Source organism: Podarcis gaigeae, assembly GCF_964106915.1.
Source record: "Podarcis gaigeae genome assembly, chromosome: 5".
NCBI classification, from domain to species: Eukaryota; Metazoa; Chordata; class Lepidosauria; order Squamata; family Lacertidae; genus Podarcis; species Podarcis gaigeae.
In genome coordinates, this window is record NC_139681.1 from 18,848,281 (window position 1) to 18,871,937 (window position 23,657).

The 23,657-nt window shown below is 41.6% G+C and overlaps 1 protein-coding gene across 14 annotated transcripts in view; it reads right to left on the bottom strand.

Moving 5' to 3' along the window:
• KCNMA1 (potassium calcium-activated channel subfamily M alpha 1) overlaps positions 1-23,657 on the bottom strand; it is a 545,541-nt gene that overhangs the window by 333,126 nt on the left and 188,758 nt on the right. The gene's annotated exons all lie outside the window — the stretch shown is intronic.

Below are 23,657 nucleotides of genomic sequence, written 5' to 3' on the forward strand. Positions count from 1 at the left end.
GGACCACGTATGCCAGCTTGAACTCATGGAGAAAAAATGTGGGGCATGAAATGCAATCAATCAATATTCTTTCCCACAAAGAATTCTGGGCAATGTAGTTTACCCACCACAGAGTTACAATTCCCAGCAATTAACTACAGCACCCAGCATTCTTTGAGGGAAAGTGTGTGCTTCAAATGTGCTCACAGGTATAGTGAGTACACAGCTTAACTCCATTTCCAACAGTAGCCTGGTTCCAACAGCAGCAAGGCTGCACCTTTTTATACAGGGGTAGTCAACCTGGTGCTGTTGGACTACATCTCCCATCATCCCTGACCAAGGAGCCACAATGGCTGGGGATGATTAAAGCTGGGAGTAACAACATCCAAAGGAATAACATAGTGCGCCATTGCTGCAACATGCACTCCATTTAGTGCTTAAAAGTAGTCATTTGGCTGCTTATAGGTATGTATTTATTTTTTTAAAAAAACCATTTTGGAATAGCAATAAAAATAAAATAAAATGGAATTAGGTTCATAAACCCTTATAAAGATTGCATTATGCAGCTCTGATGACACTGTCATTTTAGTTTCTAAGCCTGACATTAGCTCCGATTTTTAAAAAAGGAAGAAAGAACTGTCACACTGTCTTTTACAGATGCTGGATAGTTTGAAAATACAGCTGCTTATATAACCAAAAATGTTAAGTCATCCAGAAGTAGCTTCCTTCCAAAGGGCAGCCAAGCTTATTAACTAGCAGAAAAGTAAAATAAATAAATGCAACTCCTTCCTATATGAGTTTCCATTTAGCAAAGGGACTCATTAGAATTTGCTTTCTAAAACGTTTAGTTCATTGTTCCAAAACAGAGAAAGAATAGAATCTGGGTGGGGCATATGAAGGGAGAAGGAAGGGGAAAACAGGGAGTATTTGCTTGAGGCGTTGTGTCAGGAAGGCAACACAACGGGGAACACATTAGCAGGTTGTAGTTATTGTCCCAAGCGCAATGAAGTGTAATAGCATGGCAAGGGAGTTGATGAATAATGCACGGCAGCAGGACAATTGCCTGCTTTCAGTATAGTGACTGATTCATCAGCATGCATATAAAAGCTACCGTGCAAGTTGGATGAGGTACCATGTGAGGGTTTCTGCAAATGGTCTGCAAATGTTATGGAGCAGGTGATTTTCTCCATTAGCTGAAAACTGTTTGCTGTGTTCTCAGATGTGTCTATACCAGTGTTTCCCAAACTTGGGTCTCCAGCTTTTTTTGAACTACAATTCCCATCATCCCCGACCACTGGTCCTGCTAGCTATGGATGATGGGAGATGTAGTCCGAAAACAGATGGACACCCAAGTTTGGGAAACACTGGTCTACATTATGAGTCGCTAACCTGGCACTTGCAGAGACACACCAGGTTGTTTGCCCTTGTGTATTACTATTACTATTATTGGAATAGTAGGAACTGCTTTCACCCGTCGAGGAGCTTTTCTGAATGTGCTCAAGCATGTTCCATAGGTGTGATTGAGATGTACTTGCGCAAAGACAGGGAGGGAGGTTTATGTGTGGTCTGTGAGAGAAAGGAAATGATACACTTGGGTGGAGAGAGAGGGTTGTTCTGTATGTGTGGGGGGTAGGTGTATTTGTGAGGTGTATGAATGTGCATGAGAAAGAGAGATGCATGTTTGTGTTTAGCCTGTATAATACCCTCCAACATTTATCTGATGAAAAGAGGGATGTCCTAGTCAAGAAGAAGAAGAAGAAGAACTTTACTATTTAGATCCCAACCATCTAACTGGGTTGCTCCAGCCACTCCAACATATATAAAAACATAATAAAGCATTAAACATTAAAATGCTTCCCTATACAGGGCTGTCTTCATATGTATTGGGGGGTTGGATAACTCCATACCCTCCCATATTTCACCGATGAAAATAGGATGTGTGCAAGAGAGACTGCACGTGGTATTGAGGGAGTGCAGAAATGACTACACGCTTTCTAATTTTGTCTTATGCCATGGCCCCAACAGCCATGTCACACCCACATTGGCAACCATTTTGTGACTGACGCCCACAGTGCTTCTCGGAATTTGAAATCTGCCTGCAGGTCCACAAAGGCTGGCAATCCCTGGTCCACATTTTCAAAGATTGCACATCAGGGGTTGAACAACCTGCGGTCCTTCCAATGTTGTTGTTCTTGTTGCCATTGGTCATGCCGGCTGAGACTAATAAGATTATGCTGTTTTCCTGATCTATAGGAAACAGAGTATTTTTAGCAGACTTTGCGACTGGGTCACTTGACTTTGACTTGACTGTCAGTTCCATGAAATTCTTAATAATATAGCTTTCTAACGTGACCATTTCACATTAACACAGAGAGAGCCCAAAAAGTTTACACTCTTAAGATTTCAAGCAGCACTGTTTTCTGACATTCTTGCAGCCTCAAAAATTGCCACTTTCTGCCATGGAAAGTTATGTAAATTATATTTAAATAGGCCTTCACAAATCTAAGGCCATCAATTCAAACAGTATTACAGACAGAGACTGAATATCTCTTCAAACATAATGTCACCTGCCCATATATTGGATGTCTTGGTTAAACAGCTTGAACTGCCTAGAATTGTTTTATTGCATTATTCCTTGCTTGTTGGACTCTGGCATGATGCCCTTTGATCACTCTAGCTCTCCACTGGGAAATCACACTGTGCAGAGGATCCTGACTCAATGCATTACTTTCAAGGCTTTTTTCTGCTCCACAATTATATTACTTCAATCTTCTTTATCATATTTTTAAAGATAGATATTAATGAGATAGATTCAGGACACATTTCAGCATTATTAATAGCATTAAAGCCTGGTAAGAGGAAATCTTCAAGTAGCCCAGGTATCAGTCAGTGGTACATAAATAGTTGGAACAGCATTTTCTTAACCAAGAAGGATCTAGGATAACAGGGTAAGTGAATAAAAATTTTTTACTGAAAGTTTGTTAATAAGTTATAGGAATCTGAAATTTCAAGATATTATTAATCTATATTGCTCTGTTTAAATTAATTTGAATGCTTTGTTACTTAATGGGGTTGTTTTCATATGCTTTTAAAAATCTTTTAAATTATTATAATGATTCTTTTTCAAATGTCTCCAGTTCCAGGATTCTAAACTCAACAACATTGAAGTTTTTTGAAGAAGAAGAAGAAGAAGAAGAAGAAGAAGAAGAAGAAGAAGAAGAGGAGTTTGGATTTGATATCCCGCCTTTCACTCCCTTTAAGGAGTCTCAAAGCGGCTAACATTCTCCTTTCCCTTCCTCCCCCACAACAAACACTCTGTGAGGTGAGTGGGGCTGAGAGACTTCAAAGAAGTGTGACTGGCCCAAGGTCACCCAGCAGCTGCATGTGGAGGAGTGGAGACGCAAACCCGGTTCCCCAGATTACGTGACTACCGCTCTTAACCACTACACCACACATTGACCTTGTTCTTCAGAATATTTATACATGAAACATGGATGACGGACATAGCACCGAGGCTATTTTCATTGCAAAAGCTGTTATGGAAAATAAGTGGGCAAACGAGTCTTTTCCAACATGGCATACATACACTGTAGGATAAAATATTCTGAAAGGGGGTGCACTGGCAGGAAGCCATTTTGAAATCAGTGGGGATGTTGCTGTTGTTGTTTATAAGTTTCTTGGTGATAAGGAGAAATTGTGAGCTGCAGGTTTCAGTCTCCCGTGGGATCGATTTAGAACGTTTGCAACCACAACTGTTAAACAAATTATATTATTTTAGAGTGAATCATGAGCTGGAATTTATTTATTTATTGACTGGATTCCTCCTCAAACAGGTAGAATAAGACCTGAAACACCCTATCTTTCTATCTGCATTTCTGATTGGAAGGAAACCAGGTTATTACCTACCCATCAAAACCCCTTCCAAGGTTATGCCAATGAAGCCAGCTTAATTATAGGAACATTCTGTGGACTTGATTAAAAAAACATGGCCACATATGGCTAAAAGAGCATTCAGTGCTCAAGGAGGGGGAGGCCAGATACTTAATTAGTTTTCAAATGTCACTGCAACAAAACAAAACTCCAAATAACAGCGTAACAAAAACTGGCATGTCCAACGGTGAACCTTTACATTGTGACACTCTCTGATGCCTCCCCCCCCCAAGTTTATTTGAAGATTCTGCTTCCAAAATTTGAGATTTGTAAGCTTCTCATAGGCGCTGCTTCTGGAAATTTTCGGGGACAGGAGAGGATGAAGCAGATGGGAACCAAGGAAGCCCTGTGTATTTAGATTTGGTTATGTATTGCTGGCAGTGTGGCACAGTGGCTAAGAGAGTGGTCGACAGCAGGAGGAGCCCCCCCCCCCCCAGTCAAAAGACTTCACCTCTGCCACGGACTCACGTAGGTGGCTTTATGTAGGCCTGCCTCTTGCAGTTTGCAACATAAGGATATATATACTGATGTGCCTTACATGGTTCTTTTAAGGTGAGTAGCACAAGAAAGTGTGTAGGAATTGCTTTGATAAACTGCTACATACATGTCTGGGCATTACTTATTTGTGTAAAACAATTATATGTCGATCTCTGGGAAGCTTACAGTGAGAAGTTAATATATTATAAAATAAAATTTAAAATCAAAGAAAGTGCAGAACACAGAAGCATTATTCATTAGTGTGGGCTAATGACTATGCATGACCACAGCTGTGTGGAACCACCTCCCCATGACCCTGTTCCATGGACACCCCCCCATTATAACTTGCCAGTGTGTGGGAGCCATAGATTTCCTTTTTCAGATATATTAGAAATTTTCTTCAATATTGGGACAAGCCATGCTATCAATCTATAGCCAGGTCCTACATATGTTTCCTTCAAGCCCTATTGAGGTTCAGTGTGACTCACTTTTTAATGGGTGTGCTTAGGATTCCAGCTTTTGTGGAGACAGGGTTTGAATGCAGCACCTAAAAGGTACAGATAAATTCCAGCGCAACCCCAGATGTGACAAGGATTATGAGCCCCAGATTAGCAAACACGTTTAGTGGCAGATTTTTATGCAGTCAAAGACCAAAGATTCCCATTGATCCACTGCAGGAAAAGACAGCCTGCTTATATTAACCAATTGTCCAGTTCAGGAGCCATCCGTTTCCAAAAACAAGCATATTGTACAAGAACGCTGGGAACTCTGGACTGGGCAGGGTGCTTTTCTTACCATCACCCCCTTTAATCACCACCATGGTGGTGGGAGGTAAGATCTCCCCACCCCTTCCTTCTCAACCCTCTCCCAATATTCCCTACCTCATTTGTGAAATTTCATGGTGGCAGTGAAGTAAATGGGCAGTGTGCCAGCTGTTATCATGGACTTGCATAGCAGTGCACAAACAAACAAGCCAAGACTACATTACAAATGGTGAATTTTTTAAAGCTTAGACTTTAAACCCTCTCTTCCACCGCCTCCTACCGAGATTTATAAAAGCTAAACAAGGAACTCTATGAAATTATTCCTTTAAAAGGCAAAGGTTTTTGAAGAAATGCCATCAGCCATGCCCCTTTAAAATCAAATTTGCTGCATGGCAAATAAACAAAGAGCCAGCCTGTCTCTTCAATCACAACTACCCTTTCTGGCTGGAAACCCCCAACGTCTTTGCGGCAGCTTTTATAAATAGATCTTGACCTAGATATCTTGAGAGCAGGAAAGCCCCTTAAAGAGCCAGAGTTAAAAGCATTACCTGCCTGTGGATTAGAGCAGACAAGTAATCACGTTTTATACCCAGCAATGACCTTCATCTAATGCAAATGCCACCTTCACTTAGGAAAGTACCTGAGCAAGATAAATAGTGCCGGTAAGCAACACATCTAATCCAAAACACAGAGCTCAGCAGATTGAGGAGCCTCATGCAAAAGCCATGCTGTTTATCTATCACTCCTCTTCGGTGCTCAGGAAGATGGATGGATATGCTCCTTGGCAAGTTTGCTTCCTAATGCATGTTGAGTTCTTGTCACTGTTAATAAGCCTTAGCTGTATTTGGGGGCAAATTCAGTGCATCTTTACTAACAACAAGTCTATCAACAGATGAAAGAGACTTCTGTTGCTTAATTGGTTAAGAGACAGGTGAGTAGTCAACCATGAATCGACTGAACTTAAATAAATGTGCATATTATTTCCAATACCTCAAACAGAACTCTTTTTAGGACAAAGGGCATAGAGACGGGAACGGCCGTAGCTAAATGACAGAGCAAAACCTCATGTGCATTAAGGAAAGTGGTCATTGGGTTAATTCTCATTGGTTGGTAATGCTGACTCATGCCCCACAATGCACCTGGCTGAATCTGGTGGCTTTCTTATCTACGTTACTGGGCAGATTTGACAAGTAGCTTTGTGTATAAAAAAGATCAAGCGACATCGTGCAGTGTGGGTCATGGTAGGAGAATAAAGGAATTGTTGAAGACTAGCTGTTGGAGCTACGGATTCATATGCAGATTTTTCTGAAGAGATCACCTGAGAGGAAGCTGGAGAACTGCCAGACTTCAGAACTCAGACTACTCTGTCAGTTGCAGGACTGGGAGCAACTGGAATTGCTTATGAATTTTGGTTCAGCAAGGACTTTGAAGTACAAAACCCTCTCTGGGACCAGAGAGAGAGGGGGGGGGCAGGCTTGTGTGTAGGCTGAATACACAGTGTGTCAGCCACTTAGGTGAATGGACCAGTGGTATGACTCAGTATCAGTCAGCTTCCTGTGTTCCTAGAATACTGAAAGAAGCATAAGATAACTTACAATTTAATACATAAAAATTCCTACTCATTGTTGCTGGTAAAATAAACATCTTATTCATTTCCTATGACAGCCTTCCACAATCTGGTGCTAACATACACCAACTCCCTTCCATAGGAGGCACTCCTAGGGGCCAAGGTCCCTTCACACACACCCCAATAAAATATTGGAGGGAGCTGCCCCCCAAGTTGATGAGCATTGCCATTCAAATGGGCATGTTATTGATTATGTAGAGAAGGGCTTACCTAGCCCCCTCTCAAATATTTTATTCAAGTTGGCACCTCTGCTCCCATCTGCCTCAGTAAATATGGTCAATGGTCAGAGATGATGAGAGCTGCAATCCAATAATATTTGGCTTGAACCAGGTTGGTGACAGCAACACACAGTACCAGAACTGTAACAAACAGACACCCTTCTTGTAGTCAAATGTGAGGAAGGTACATAAGTTTCTGCTCTGGAGAGGAGGGAGGTGGGCTGCTGAATTTCCAAGCAACTCTTCAGCAGAACAGGTGCTGACAATTGGTAAAATACATACATGCAGCAGCAGCAGCAGCAGTACACATGAACCTACATTATAAGCTGGGAGATAACCCCCAGAAATAGATTAGCTTTTTCTCTGAAGAAAAGTCCGAGAAAGCTTTCATACACAATCAGTGCCACAATCAAGCCAAACAGAGCTCACCTGCCACTAATAAAAACCTTGTCTAAGCTCATGAAATATCTAGTATGCCAAGTTTTGTGACAGTGTAATGCTCATTCTAATCCAATCCAACCATCCATTGAGATAAAAAGGACCATCCTATCATAGCTATTATTTACTAGTTCTCACCCTTTTGGAAAGAACCCCAGTTATTTATTGGCCAAGGTCTCTGTAAAGAAATGGCTTCTACAATATTATTCTAGTAGTGAAATAAACCTGCTCTGTCCTAAGCATTAGGATTCAAAATGTTAGTGTGACTGTACTGAGTGATTAAGAAACAGAAGTGTCATATCATACAAAAAGTCAAATATTAAATTTGACTCAAACTGTAATATTTGACTTAATGTATGAAAGGACACCTCTGTCTCTTATAATCACATCAGTTTTAGAGATCACTAGGTAACGTTAGGCAAGCCACTGTTCTTTTGGCCTGACCTCCTTCCTCCCTATATAGGGATTCTAATACTGGCCAACCTTGCAGGCAGCGTCAAAAAGCCAACTGGAATAATGTATGTAGACCACCCAAGAAAAGTACAAAACAGCAACAGCAGCAACAACAATGACTAATGATGATGACGCTACCACAGTAGCTCTACATAGGCTGTGGATGTCAAGGAACATAAAGAAGGTCCGAATGGATAATCACGTCCTGCAGCTTTGTTCGCCATTACTTCTTTCCCATAAACTTAGTAGTGGCAGTGATAGGACTACCTCTGTTACTGAAAGTCCTCTGCTTCTCCTGAAAAGCCCTCAACCTAATTCTTTAGATGTATTTTGCATGCAAACTCTTTGCTTTGTTCATCATGTGGAACAAATTATCCTTGCTACCAAATGTCCAGTGTTTACATTCACCGGGATCATTTAGCCACAAGGGGCACAGAATCGCTAGGCTTGACCAGTCCATTTCTAGTTATCAGGTGGGGGTCAATCTTCCCAGGCATGTTGAAAGGGGCTTCTTCCCTTTCACCCGTGCATATACCTGATTTCTCACTACTAATTTTCCAGGTCACTCCAGAAAACACAGCACTTCAAAAGTCAAGTGTTGCGTGTGAGCTCACAGAGGAGACAGCCAGTCCAAAGATCAGATGAGGTTAAATGTTGCTGCGAGTATTTGTTCGATAAACTGATAAGGGGCTATAATGATTAGAAGGCTTCACTGGCTAACTAGATACCAGAGATTATATACGACAACAAGTCATTTGACATTTCAATAGTATCATAGAATTGGAAGGTAACTCCAAGGTAAGTCCAACCTCCTCTGTCAGTGTAGGAAATCCACCATCCAAACTCTGCTTAAACTGTCTAATTAAGAAGAGTGCATCACTTCCACTGTCGAACAACTTGCCAGAAAGTTCTTTCCAATGTTTAGTTTAAAACCCTTTCTCCATGAGATTTGAACCCATTGCTTCAGGTCTTTTCCCTTCTGGAGAAACAGAAAACAAAGCTGCTCCAACATCTGACATCTGAACATCATTCAAATATTTGAAGATGGCTAATGTATTTTTTCTCATTTTGTCTCCTAAGTGTAATGAAAGGCAAGACTAGCCATAATTTTCCAAGGTAAGCAGTAGCAATCTTATACCCATATGTGGATTTCTAGAGGTCACTGCCTAGACTATACTACTTGCAGGAGGGGGAGAATACTGCATTGGATGGCAGTAGAATAAGCTTCACATTATATTTGCGGACATCAAATTCATAGAACTGTGACATTCTTTTACTGGTAATAAGCTACGATTTTCAGTAGTAGTTTTCCCCAAAAAATATACTGCATTGCCACCTCTATCAAATCGGAAAGTAAACAACTTCCAGTAACCTACCTATAGTTGCATTTGCACGGTTCTCCTCTGGACAAGCAAGGGCAGCGCTCCTTGGCTGTGACTTTGACACTGAAATCTATGAGCACACACCATTAAGCACTGGAGTCAGTCACAGGCCCATTAAAAATGACTGGAGATGACTAGGCAGCACTTTTTGCTGGACTGCAAGCTATAATTGATTCTGAATGCAAAATTAGCATCCCAATTTGGTGGGGCTGCTTTGTAAAAGTAAATGTCCAGCTTTCTCTCAAGAAAGTAATCCTTTCCAAACTAAATATACAAATAGTATATTTACCAACCTGGGAACAAGCTAACAGTCAAAACTATACCGAAAGTTGGATGATTTTGCTTTGTTCTACACCATGAATGCTAGGTAATTTATATGAACAGTTAATTTATATGAACAGTTTTCCAAACTTGGGACTCCAGCTGTTTTTGAACTACAATTCCCATCATCCCTGACCAATGGACCTGCAAACCAGGGATGATGGGAGTTGTAGTCCAACAACAGCTAGAGACCAAAGTTTGGGAAACACTGAGTTAACAGAAGGGTCCCTAGTTTTATCAAAGCAGGGTTGAGCTATAACAGCACATTAGCAAAACTGTGGCTCAATTCAGACATCATACTCAGCAATAGTTAAGGAAAGTTAACTGTAATTTGGTAGTCCCAATATGGTTTGTGATTGCCTGGAAAAGCAGACTGACAAACCTTGCTTTGAAGTTTGTTTGCAACCTCGGTTTGTACTAGTTATGGTTTGATGCGATCCCTTGATAAACAAATCATAATTATGCCTATTGTTCAGCCTCCAGAGCCAGCTTCACTTTTGAGATACAAACAAGCTTGCAAATGTAAAAGCTCTGAGGACAGAAAATAAAAAACACAGAGCAGCTATAAACACTGGTATATTTTTTTTAATATACAACAAACTATAGTTAGTAGAAACCATGGCTTGGCCTGATGTTTGAACTGAGGCAGCGTTTGGTGGGGGGCAGCCTTCTTAGTTCTAATTATGGAAACTCCCCCTGGATTGAGATTCCCTACTTCCCGGTGTCTACCATATTTTAGCTTTGCTTTGCTTTTTCTTCTTCTTTTGGAGCATGGCGATGGCATGAAGGACTAAAGCTGAGCTACCGCAGTGCCTGAAGTGAAGATCACTCCACAGGCTTCCTCAACCCCCCATTTTAATTGGTCCTGATTTATTCAAATCTCCAGTACCCACAGCGCTGCTTTCTCATGTTATAACGCGTAAACTGTTTTTTAAGATGTTGCCATTAACTGTGATTTAAAAGCATCTAAGAGTTCCTAGTGTGTTTTCATACGGACTGCTGCTTTCTCCTAGAATTAAACATTTAGCAGCAGATGAAATGTTTCTAGCAGGAATACAGCTTAATGATACATTTCCCCATAGGGATCAATTACAGTACAGTTGGACCTAACTTTTCTCCCCTAATTTGCCAAGGAAAGGTTGTTTGGTTGCCAGAAGGTTGGGAGGGGTACTTATTCCTATTTGCTGTGATGGGTTAAAATCCACAATAAAATGCATTGTCTTCTCTCTTTTAGCTTCTCCGGTGGCCATTAGCTACATGTGGAGTCCTGCATCCTGCTTTTCTGAGGGTGGGTGATACCCAGACTAAAGTGGACTAAAATACTCTGTTGCCCTAGTACAACAAATCCACTTTTTAAAAGGAAACAGACTTTTTGCAGTTAATAAAATGATAGGGAAAATGTCTTGAAAATTGTGGAACAAACAACCTTTTAACAGGACGATCGATGCATAAATAGCCCACAAGCAAATCAGGATGAATTTCCATTGCTGTCTGCATAAACACCCCAGAAACCAATCAGAAGCAAATGCACAATGAAGCCTGGATACAATCTATGCTCCACCTAAGGTTTGTGCAAGCAAGTCAGGATGAATCCTCAGTGAGTAAGTTGTCTGTCAGAGGCCCAAGAAAGATGGCAAACCTTTATGAAAGCAAAAGAAACATTTAAATAATCTGAAAGGGAGAGGGTCATTGTGCAAAATTATATAGAAATAAAGAGAGCGAACCATATCCAAAGGGACCTTGCACCAGACTCTCTAGCAGAACCCAGACACCTCACTCCCATTGCCACTGTGACCGCTTGTTAAAAGAGGCAGCTTCTTGCCTATTCCCTACTGCAGTTCCACACAGCTGGCACAGATGCAGCAAACAGCTCAGTAACAAGTGACAGCCAGGGCCATTGGGGATCCACTTGGTCCTATAAAGCTACTGACTATTGGCTCCATGGTCTCTGCCACTTGTTGCCTGAGTGAAGACCAAACCAGCTGCTCTTAGGCGGGCCACAGCTTCCTGCCTTTTCAATCACCCCCTCTCTTGCCTCCAAAATGCCAGCTATAAGCACTGCTATCTGCCTAGCTCTGCATTTTTAACCCCCCATGTTGTTTTAGTTATAAAGTGAGCCACAGGAGGGGGAAAAAATCTTCTGTATGCCTCTGATTATAATCAGAGACTCATTCACCATGTGTGCAAATCCGAAAAAGAGCCCAGATTTATTCATGAGTGCTGAACATCCAGCTTCCTATTAAAGGCTCTGTATTTGTAAGGCACAGAACATCAGATCTATACAGCCAAATGCATGGTGTCAGCTGCTGTGTCCGGATGCTGAACAGGAATACAAAACATCCTGGTGCTGTATTTAAATTGACAAGGGTTACTATATTGGGAGTTTTTGCTGTCTCACTGGGAGCCTGGGGACACAGCTGTCAAACCGAGAAGCCAGGAATGTCCTGCAAACTGAACCCTGTCAACCTCTTTCATTTCTGCGATGGGAAACTTTCCTCGTTCAGTCCTTCTCCTTCACCCACCTCGTGCGATGTCTTGTGTGAGTTGAGCTCTTAAACTGCATGTTGTCATTCACTGGATACTAAATCCTTTCACTTCTTGGTTAGGAAATAATGCTTCACAGCCTGCACCACTGGATTGTATATGGCAAATGTTTACACAGAGAGCCCAAATCCCAGATCTATAAATTCTGGTCCTGAACTATAAGAAATAAGTAAGTGAGGGCTAGAAGTGGGAATGAACAGAGCTAGTTATGAATGTCCAGCTGGGGTTTAAATGAACTGTGGCCTATGGATCAGAGCAGGTAAGTGTGAAAGTGAATGGAGAACCAATTTCAAGGTGGGCATAACTAGTGTCATCACTGGTGTTATGGTCGCTTTTGAGAGCACAAACCGAATGTAAAAAGGTAAAGGTACCCCTGACCATTAGGTCCAGTCGCGGACGACTCTGAGGTTGCAGCACACATCTCGCTTTACTGGCCGAGGGAGCCGACATTTGTCCACAGTTTTTCTGGGTCATATGGCCAGCATGACTAAGCCACTTCTGGCGAACCAGAGCAGTGCACGGAAATGCTGTTTACCTTCCCGCCAGAGCAGTACCTATTTATCTACTTGCACTTTGACGTGCTTTTGAACTGCTAGGTGGGCAGGAGCAGGGACCGAGTAATGGGAGCTCACCCCATCGCGGGGATTCGAACCGCTGACCTTCCAATTGGCAAGCCCTAGGCTCTGAGGTTTAGACCACAGCACCACCCAAATATACTTTACCTTTAAAACTCCTCATGACTTATCTATTTGCCCTTGAATTTCAAAATGTCCTGCCCATGATGCTGCCTCCTACACCTTGCAATTATTTCCAAAACATGGTGGTGTTGCCTCCACCTGTTCCTTCAGATCCCTCCTCAAAACTCACCTTTTATGTCAAGGCTCTGGCTCAGTTCCTTACAGAGCAATCCAGCCCCTCCAACCTCCTTACATTGGGCTTTGGGATATGTGGTTTGAGTTACGGTGTTCATCTGCTCAACGCTGCCACCTACCAGTTACCAAACTTGCAAGCAGGAGGGCTGCTGGTGCTTCTCCTGAAATGGGGGGTGCCAAGGAGGGCAGCAGGTCTGAGCTGGCCTGGGATCCACTGGATCCAAAGTGATTGTACAACAGCATTGGGGCCTGATCCAAAGCTATTTTCTAGGCTAGCCTGGAGCTGACACAATAATAAAGTTTCCTTTCCACACCAACACCCCCACGGCTACCATGAGTGGCTGGGCTGAGGATGCAGCCATGGCTCTGCAAAACCCCACCAGCAGGGTGAGGTTGGAATGTGCCTTTAGTCATCACCCTCCACCCCACCCTGCTGAGTCTAAGCCTTTTGTGCATATTCTCCCCATAACGCTTTCATCCAGCTTGTCTTCATCACTGTTGAAATGTAATTATAAGCATCTTAGCCAGGGACCTGGTCAGTCTTTAAAAACAAACGAACACTGTTTCCCAGGGGTTTAGAATTCAATGTGCTTTGGATTATCCTTGGCAACCACCCTGCAGTACATTGAAAAGATTAAGGGGTCAAATTTTCCTGTATGGACCTCTCCTGAACATCCAAATGTTGGCAAGTTGAGAATCCCAGGACACCCAACTGACATAATTCAAGGGGAAATGTGAGTGAAAGTTTGACACCTGACATTGTTTCCTAGTTTAGCAGTGGAATGAAAACAGAGTGGGTTCATTGTTAAGAAATGTTGATGCCAAGCCTGTACAGAGCTATCAAGCTGACAAATCAAGAGAGACGTTTTCATCCTGTAGCTAGATTCATATGGATGCATTTGATCCAGATATACAGAAGTGCTTCAAACAGGCTCTAGATGTTAGGTGTGGGCTGACAGCAATGGACTACTGCAATACACACCACCAGCAACCCCATGGTTCACCTATGTGTCATAATGTTAAAAGCTTACTTAAAGACATCATAAATATATTCTAAGTTACCCTGATAATGCACACTTGATTCAGAAATGCCTCTCAGGGTCTGACCATTCCCCTAGTTCAGCATTCATTACTAGAATTCCAGCTTTAGAATGCTCCACTTGCCTTCACCCAATTCTATGGGGCAAGAAACTTACTCCTGGCACACTTTTCAATGTTCAATTCACACACAATAAGACCTGCAGGGTGGTCCCTCTAAGACACTGTCACTAATTGTAATTTGTACAAAGTTACTATTTACATTTTCTTTCTAGAAACAAAAAGAACAGCAGCGGTATAAAGAGACTCAGAAATGCATTGAATACTGTCATTGGAATGTGTTTACTACCCCAGCCAATGTTAGCAGACTACTAGCACTGTTAGTAGTTTTGGTTTGGGCTACTGTACTAGCTGGGATGATGGGAGTTGTAGTCTAAAACTTGAGGAAGGGGACCAGGCAGGTGATGGGTGCACTAGAAACTGGCCCAGGATCAAGTGAAATACAGTTTCCACATGTAATGTAAAGAATCAGTAAGCAAATTATATATGCCAGGGTTAAGATATTTGAGATTTCTAGCCAAGAAAAAAGGTTGGTCTCTTCTCTCTTCCACCCCACTTCCTCCTTCCAATTCTTTGCAAATATTTGCATTTTCAGTGGTTAGGTTCATGGGTTGTTGTTGTTTTTTAAAAAATAAAATGAATCTTTTTGAAAATACTGCATTATGGAAGTAAGGCAACTGACAACTTCTATACCATCATTATCATCGCCATCCAAGTTAAAATTCTCCAAACTAGGGAGAAACACTTTACACTCAACAAAACATACTCTCCCTCCCTCTAATTACACAGCAAGACAAATATGCTGGCAAAACACATCTGCACAAAACCAAGGAGAAGGTGTTGTCAAATGTAATTTGATGCATTAAATATTTAAGTCGCTCTTTATATAAAATTCAACAGATGCTGGTGCAGTGCTTCTCCTACCAGCTATTTAACTCTTCTCTTTAGCATAAACAAAAAACAAAACCGAGAAAAAGTCTTGACTCAGCAAAGAAAAACATGGTGCATTTGGGTAATGTCCATGGAGACACACACACACACACAGAGAGAGAGAGAGAGGGGGGGGGGGGGACAGTAATATGGAGGTGGAGCTGAAGAGGATTCTATGAAGTTGAACACATCTCACACCAGAATTTCAAAAACCACCATGTGAATTCTAATCACACACACACCCCCGGTGATTTCAATAAGAACTGGTGGAGCATTTCAAAATAATCCATTTGACAAGCTGATACTTCATTGCCTTAAGATTCATCGACAATATTAGCTGTATCGGGTCAGCTCCTTACATGGACTGCAATCCTTACAAATTGCTGCAACTTTATAGCTGTGTCCTGGCTACATCTGCAGCGATGTTTTCCCATGCAATTCCAGCTACATGAGTGGCCAAGGAGGAAGTGCAGCTGCTCACCGCAAACTGGCAGCCCACTGTATGAACTGGCATTCAGCGTGTCAAAATGGCAGGCGTTCAACATTTTCACACAACTGAATAACCTTGCAGTTGAGATGAATGAGGAAGTAAAGCTGAAAAGAGGTTAAGGGGCAGGGGACTGGCTAAGAAAAAAAGTATTGCGCTGTTGTAAGGTTCCAGTAATTGAGCATACGTAAACCAACAAAATTCAGTCTTGAGAGCATTTTTTCGAGACTAATTTTGCATGTTACAGTGTTCCGCACTCCCTTAAATATCAACATTCCATTCAGAGTTGAGAAATATATTCTTCATTATGACCCTTAGCTTCTTGGTGTGTGTTTGCTCACTTTGACCTTTAACAATTTCCATTTGCTCCTGTGCCCTTGTCACAGGAGTGCCTTACACTCCGAGCTTTAGCATTTGCATTGGAGTGGCTGTTGGGACTTCTTTTCCTAAATCGCTAACATGCATGTGCAGCAAATCCTAGGACTGAGCTGCCGTTTTATCACAGGGCCCAGTAAATCTTTGCTTGCCCAAATATCAGTTTACATTATTTGTTCAAACTGTCTCTTGCCATCTTCAGAACAGAAGGCAGAAAACCTACAATATTGAATGGCTTTGTAGCAGTGGCTCCCCTGGTAGCCTTTGGCAACTAAAAACTGAGTCTAAGTACCAGACATATATAATCTTTGGGGCACTGATCAGAAAACAGTATTCCATCCTCACTACAACATCCTATAATGGCAGCCAGAAGCGGAGGAGAGCATAGAGAATATGCATGACATAGATTCTTATTGCAACCCATTACTCAAAATGCAAGACTGATTTCTCCCATAGCTATAAAACAAGATTATTTTGAAAAAATAGCAGAATTACCACTATAGACATCTTTAATTGCCCATGTCTGCCAAGCATCATTCTCTCTTGAGAGAAAAATTGCTGCTCAAATAAGTTAGGCAGTGGTATCTGATCACCCATTTACTAGAATATAATATTTGATTGTGTGTTAGTTCTGATGCTTCTGCAAAATGGAAAAAATTTAGGACTTAAAATGTTTGTTTGTAGGAGCTTGCCTTCATAATTTTAATCATTTGCTCCACCCCAAGTTCCCTGTACAGTCCCTGGATAAATAAGGATGAGTACATTTTCATAAACCTAAAAATGAATACAAATGCAGAAGCTCTAGCTTAGCTGCCCTGATTGTGCCCCTGACCAAGGACTTCTCAGCTCTCTGTTACTTGGATGGTGTTTTAGCTTGCAGGCCTTTATTTATGACTGTAATAATGCGAAGAGTCAAAGAAAGCTGTTCTCTCCCTTCAATAAAGATGATATTATTATTATTATTATTATTATTATTATTATTATTATTATTATTATTATTATTATTATTATCCTTCCTGCACTTGCTTTGAGAATTTGATCTGCATTACCTTCTGGATATCTTTTTTAAAAAAGAAAGAAAGAAAGAAAGAAAGAAAGAAAGAAAGAAAGAAAGAAAGAAAGAAAGAAAGAAAGATAGATCATATAATTCTGTTTGTTGTACAAAAATGTCTCCACTCGTGGAAAAAATCTGGCTAGATATGTTGTCATGCCTAAGGCCAGCTACATGGCTGAGAAGGGATTTTCAACACAGATCTACCATATTCAAATCCAAAACTTGTCCACTGCATCATTACTACCTGTCCTTCGCCTTGAAAATATCCTCTAAATAATGTTACGTCCCGAACTGCCTTGCATCTTATGTAAAGCCAAGCAAATCTGCATTAGTGTTGCTCATTTAAATGGGTAAAATAATTAAAAGAATGGAGACTTTAACGGGGGAAAGCTCAGTATTGTCGCCATCTTCTTTACCATGGGTAGAGCACATGTTTTGCCTACACAAAGCCTGAGGCTAAATCTCTGGCATTTCTCAAGGATCTCAAATAGCAGGACTGGGATCTCGAAACCTGGGGTGTCAGAGGGCTGCTGCCAGTCAGACGGGAGAAAACTGGGCTAGATGGGCAAGTTTCAATAATGTGTGTATGTTTATTTGACTGACGCATTCCAAGGACTCAACGTAGGCAACAGTGAATTCATTACTCTATGTGGCAGTGTGTTTTTTTCCTGGGGGGACGCAGGGGTACGCATATCCCTAGACATTTTGTGAAGCTAACGGGAGAAGAAACATTTTTAAATATATATATAGTTTCTTCTCTAGCGTGGTGAATCGTCAGTTCTGTTGCTACCCCTGATGGAGGCCTCATTTCCCGTCGCAGTGTTTACTGGAAGCGAGCGTTTAATGAGAGTACTCCTAAACATTTTTTTTTTTAAGGAAAAAAAGCACTGCTATATGGTATACATTTTTTATGTTTGTTCATCAGTAAATGTAAGGGCCTTTTACAGTCCTTGTATCTTTCCATAATCTTTTCATAATTCAAACATTTTTAGCTCCTTGGACAAAATCACACACCAAATTAAACAATTAAAAAAAACTGCAAACATGGGAGCTGAGGTCAATTACCTCTCAACACCTTGCAGAGTATATTTCTGGGAAATGAATCAATTGTGAAGCTACCGTCTTCTGTAACTGGGATGTACCATATCAAACAACAAAGTTATTCATCTGCACCTTATTAATGTTCCCACAGCACAGTTGTTATGACTAATTTTTGACTACTTAATTTCTGCTGCTCAAAATACATACCTTCTTGAGGGAGGAGGAGGAAATCAGGGTTTTCTTTTGCTTTTAAACAGAAGAGTAGTCATAGGCACTTCACTACTGAACACAACACCTTAATCATGTCCAGAACGAAAAGCAACCAAGTAGCCACTATAGTATTTCATTACTAGCAGGAATTCAGAATGAAGCCAAAGTAAACGGCAAAGCAATTCTTCTCACTAAAACAAGAAGGAATACATCACCAACCCCTTGCTTTAGAAGCAAGCAAGCAAGTGTGTAGTTAGGAACTGTGAAATTTAATCTGTTTGTGGATAAGGTGACCATGTGATATCTATGAGCAGGTGTTGGGTTCAAGCAAGATGAACTAGTTTATGCTGCCTATTCAGCCTTCCCTTCGAATACCACCCCACAGTGGGGTCTACGTGTCAATAGTTAAATTATGGAATTTGCTCCCACAAGAGGCTGTGATGGCCACCAACTTGGATGGCTTTAAAAGAGGATAAGGCTACCAGTGGCCACCACCCCTACTGCCACTGTTGGAGGAAATGGGCATCTGGGTGCTTGTTGCTGGAAACCACAGGAGTGGAGAGGGCTGTTGCTCTCAGGTCCTATTTATGGGCTTCGCAGAGGGATCTGATTGGCCGGGGTGGGCACAGGATGCTGGACTGGGTGGGCCTTGGGCCTGATCCACCAAGGCTTTTCTTCTGTTCTTATGTGTCTTTACTGTGATGTAGGCACACCCAGCTACCCATGGTGCAGGGGCCAAGATTGCTTTGGGTTAGATGCTTTATATTAGTTCAGAATATTTGTTGATCTAGCCCAATATTGTTTTACTGTGACTGGCATTGACCTTCCGTCCCCCCCTCCCCAAAGAATCAATCCATTCTATGCTGTTTTGGGAGGAGGTGGGACCACATGTTTCCCTGAAGAGCCAGATGGTCTGTAAAGTCTTTCATGTCATGTGTAGCATTTAAGCAAACTCCCTTTCACAGTCCCATTAGTAGAGGACATTGGGATTTTCCTCCGCCTGAGGCTTCCCAACATGAGCAAAAAGTCGCAGGAGGAAAGTCCTTGTTCATATCATTATATAATGCTTTGTATATAATGCATTGAGGAAGCAATACTTGGGACAAATTTTAGGGAGAGGTCTGACCATGAGCTTGCAATCCATATACTGGTTGGCCAAGGTAAATATAAATCTGTGAAGACTACACATTTTCTATCTGCAGTAACCAACGTGAGGACAAAATTCTTCAGGATGACTGCTGCGTCTTGCCAGGGAGATTAAGAATTCTAAGTTTGTTTTACGCTTTGATTCATTAAGTTCTTACATAATTTTATTCTGATTTGCATACCTTTCAGATTCAGTTAAACTCAACCCACTCTACTGCTTTAATATTTCATTTTAATATTTGTTAAAAGAGGAACAATCTTTCCTTTTTTTTGAAGGGGCATGTTATGATCTGCCAGGGAAATTCAGCATTTTAAGTTGGTTTATGTTGTAGTTCGTTTCGGTCTCAGCTAACCTCTCTTGATGTCACATAGTGCTACTTTCATACTGTTATAAACCTTGTACTGTGGTGGCCTGATGATTAGGTACAAATAAAACAATCTGAATCTTAACTGGCAGGAGCTCTGCAGAGTTTCATGCAAATAAAGTTTTTTACATCACCTACTCCCTGATCCTTTCGGTTCAGGTGCCAGAAATTGAACCTGGGTTCTCCTTCATGCACAATAAGCAGTCTGCAACTAAGCTATGGTCCCTCTCATGACCATATTTTTCTAAGTACCGGTATATATTTGTGTCAGCTGCTAATTAAAACTCCAGTCTCAGTGATAACTAGGGTGGCCATGTGCCCTCCCTTACAAGAGGGCAGGATTCTGTTTGAAGGAGTTGTCCCATCTTCCTGTGCGAAGATAAAAGAACCATAAGAAGGAAGTGCAGGTGCCTTTAAGTTGCTGATGAAGTTATCACCTGGACTGCAGACTAAGCCTCCTGGTCAAAGTATTCTCCCATGGTGGTGGGATGCACTGTATTTCTATTTAAATCATAGCAATTATTCCTAAATTTGTATATATACACATAAATTAGCACATGCAAATTTCATGCAAATCTAAGGGTGGAATTAAACAGAGTGCTAAGTGAAGTATGTACATTAGGAACAAGGTCTGTTCTCAGAATGAGACTTTTCCACCCTCTCCTCCTATGTCCACTCCTAAAAATGTTATGGGGTTTTCTCCAACCCTCCAAATCAGATTTATAGGAGGGTGTGCATGGGGAAGGGGGAAAGTCCCATTGCAACAAGCATACCTTGTTCTGCACATACAACAATCCCACCCTATGTTTTTTAAACAAAATAGTAACATGTCTCCTGTTGAGATTCCTGCATTGCAAGGGATTGGACTAGATGACCCTTGCGTTCCTTCCAACTCTACAGTTCTATGATCCCATGATTCCTCTTTTTCACAATGCGTCAATGTGAAATGTCATCCTATTGTCAGCAGAAGGGTTTAAAGCACATTAAGCATTTGAGAAACTGAAGTCAACAGTTGGCACAAACAAGGCCTATGTCATATGATGAGCTCTTCCCAGTTGGCATCTCTTTGGAAGCTGGTTTTAAAAGGCCCAGTGCCAAGATTCTACAATTATACCTGTCTGGGCTCCAGACCTACCCCACAGATTAATGCACAATGTGAAAACATTACACTACGAGATTCCTTTTCCCCTTGCCCCATTTTAGTACATTGTGCATCTCTGAAATATGTGGAAGTCTAAACTCTTCTTCCTAAAGCTACCAGTGAGAAAATGGCAATGCAAGTGCAGGAAGAAAAAGCTGAGTAACAATTCATTGACCCTTTCTATTCCTTTCTGACAGATAAGGAAAATATACTCACGGCGTGTGATCTTATTATTGTGTATGTATCACTAGACATGACAAATCATGGCAGCTTGATAAAGCTACATGCCTGTACCTTTCCAATCTACAACTTCAAGTTGACAGGATTGTGTATGTATATAACATAGTTGGTTTTTTTATTCCTGTGCCTAGAAAAGCAATAGGACTAGAAAAGCAATATTCCTTTCTATTATTTTTTAAGAGGGAAAGTGTCCAAATTATACAGTTTTGTCACACCATTAACTCAAGTACTATTGACTTTGTACAAAAGCCAATGCACACAAATGAAGTTCCTACCCACTGAAATGACTACATAGCTCCCCCTAAAACCAGATTATGCTTCCAGGACAGACTCTCCTTATGCAATGACATGCGATTATATGCATATGTGTTTTGGGGCAAGAACAATGGGTCAGATCCTCAGCTCACATATATCAATAATACAGCTCCAAGCAAGGAGCTATATGGGCACACATGCAAGCAGAGAATGAAATGAGTCACTGTTTAAACTGGCCAATGATTCAGGGGAGCTCCACTTTCAGTCTAATCCAGTCCTGCACATATGCAGCACTCTGAGCCAAATATACATACTGTTTGTTACCTGTCTAGTGCTGAACAACCCCAGGAAGTTAAAACTGGGCCTCCATACACAGCTGTCTGTTGGCATTTGGCTTAGGAGATCCCACCCTGGGTCACCTTGATCTCATTCATGGACTACCTGGAAACATCCAAATGACAAGCAATGGGAACCTACATGGACAGTCATAAATATCAGCCAGTTTGGGCAAATGATGGATCCTGGAGCTTTCTGAGAGGCAAATTGCACAGACACCTCACTATGCATACTCCCACACACATCAGTGAATAACTAATGCAAGTCCCCATCAATATTTTTTCTAGCCACCTAGTGAAAAGGGAGAATCCCAGTATCATAGCTGATGTTGCACCAAACAAATGTTACCCAGACTTTTCAGCACATTTTTCTTATTGCATTTTAAAAGCTCCAAATCAACTCTGCAACCTGAATTTGCCGGTATGTAACCAAATCCCATCCAAAAATAGTGGCAGTCTGGAAGAGCCCACAAAGGGCAAATGGGAGGGCCATCTGCACTTGGGGCAGGCTTCCCAGGAATGATCCCAGGTGCATCTCAGGGGCATCACAGGGGCAGCAACACATCTTGCTTTCCATAAAACTTCCTGGAACACTGGCGTAGCAAGAGTAAGAGACCCGTGCTGCCTGTCATTCTTGGGACCCCCTACTCACAAACCTCCAGGCCGGTCAATGGTATTTCTGCAAGTTCTAGGAGACTGGGTGGCATTTTTCACAAGGTTTTCTTTACTGACACCAGATTTGAGAAGGATAAAGGCAAGACTCAAGTCAAGTGTGTAATAAGAACCTTGGACTGTAAGGACAGGGTTTGTTTAAGAGAGAGAGAGAACCCATCAGGTTCCAACAAATGTGGTTTTAATTAGTTGATACAGAGCTCAATTAGAGATTAAGTGAAGTAGTCAGCGAACACTCAAACTAATCCATCTCTGTGCTTGTTTGACAAATGGAGTGTACATTCTCTAAGAGAGGTTATTGAGTTGCCCAGTGAAGCTGGATGGCTCGGGAGTCCCAAATCTGACACTAATTCACTATTAAAATAGAAGTTCTGTATTAGTGATTGATTTATTCACCAAAATATCTCATGAGGAAGTGGAGAGCAGGAGATATCCAATTTTAATTTAACAGTGAGAGAGTCTGATTTACAATGGAGGGCTTTCCCCACACCTTAGACCAGGACTGCACATCTTGCAACCCACCAAATCAACCTCAAGGGTTCAGTCCCTGTTACCCAGGGTCTCCTGCTCTAGATCTGGCATCCTGGTTAGTTCTCAGATTCCCCCTCATCTCTCCCAGAGACCCAGGAGCCAAGGAAACAGCAAGCTGCCATAGAGCTCAGCTAGCAGGATCTGAGTCTACTTAAGGGGATGCAGAAGCACATGGAAGAAGTTGCCCAGGGCCTGGCTGAGAGCCAGAAGGGGGTGAAGCCCCCATTTCCTTCTAGTATATGCTTCTTCATTTGCTGAAGCAACAGCTTCAGCCTTCCTGAACTGGGAATACGGATATGTGACTGCATTTAGCTTGGTAGCTCACAAGTTGTACACCAGTAATGCCTCGATTATGGAATGTATTTTAGTCACCGGAGCAAATTATTTTTAGCTGGATTTTAAGTGCTGTTTTAGAATGACTGTGTCCTTCACGTTAGTTTTCATGTCAAAATCTGAACTTATTTTATTGCTTTCATAACATTTTTTTACTGCTGTGTGTATTTTATTGTTTTAAACTCATTGTGAATTGCCTGCAGGGTGGGGTTAATAGGCAGTCTAAATACATGCATAGGTGCAAAAGGGGAAAGTCGGGAATGGTCCTGAATGTTCACTGGTATCCGCCATAGTACAACACAGTATAACAACCCCACTTGTCCAGTTTGGTGGACAGCACAAAATTATATTCAGATGTAATAGATAAACTTGGGAGAGGAAAGGCGTTGCCTTGACTCCTGGTGTGGTGTAGTTGTCAGGGTGTCTATGACCTGGGAGA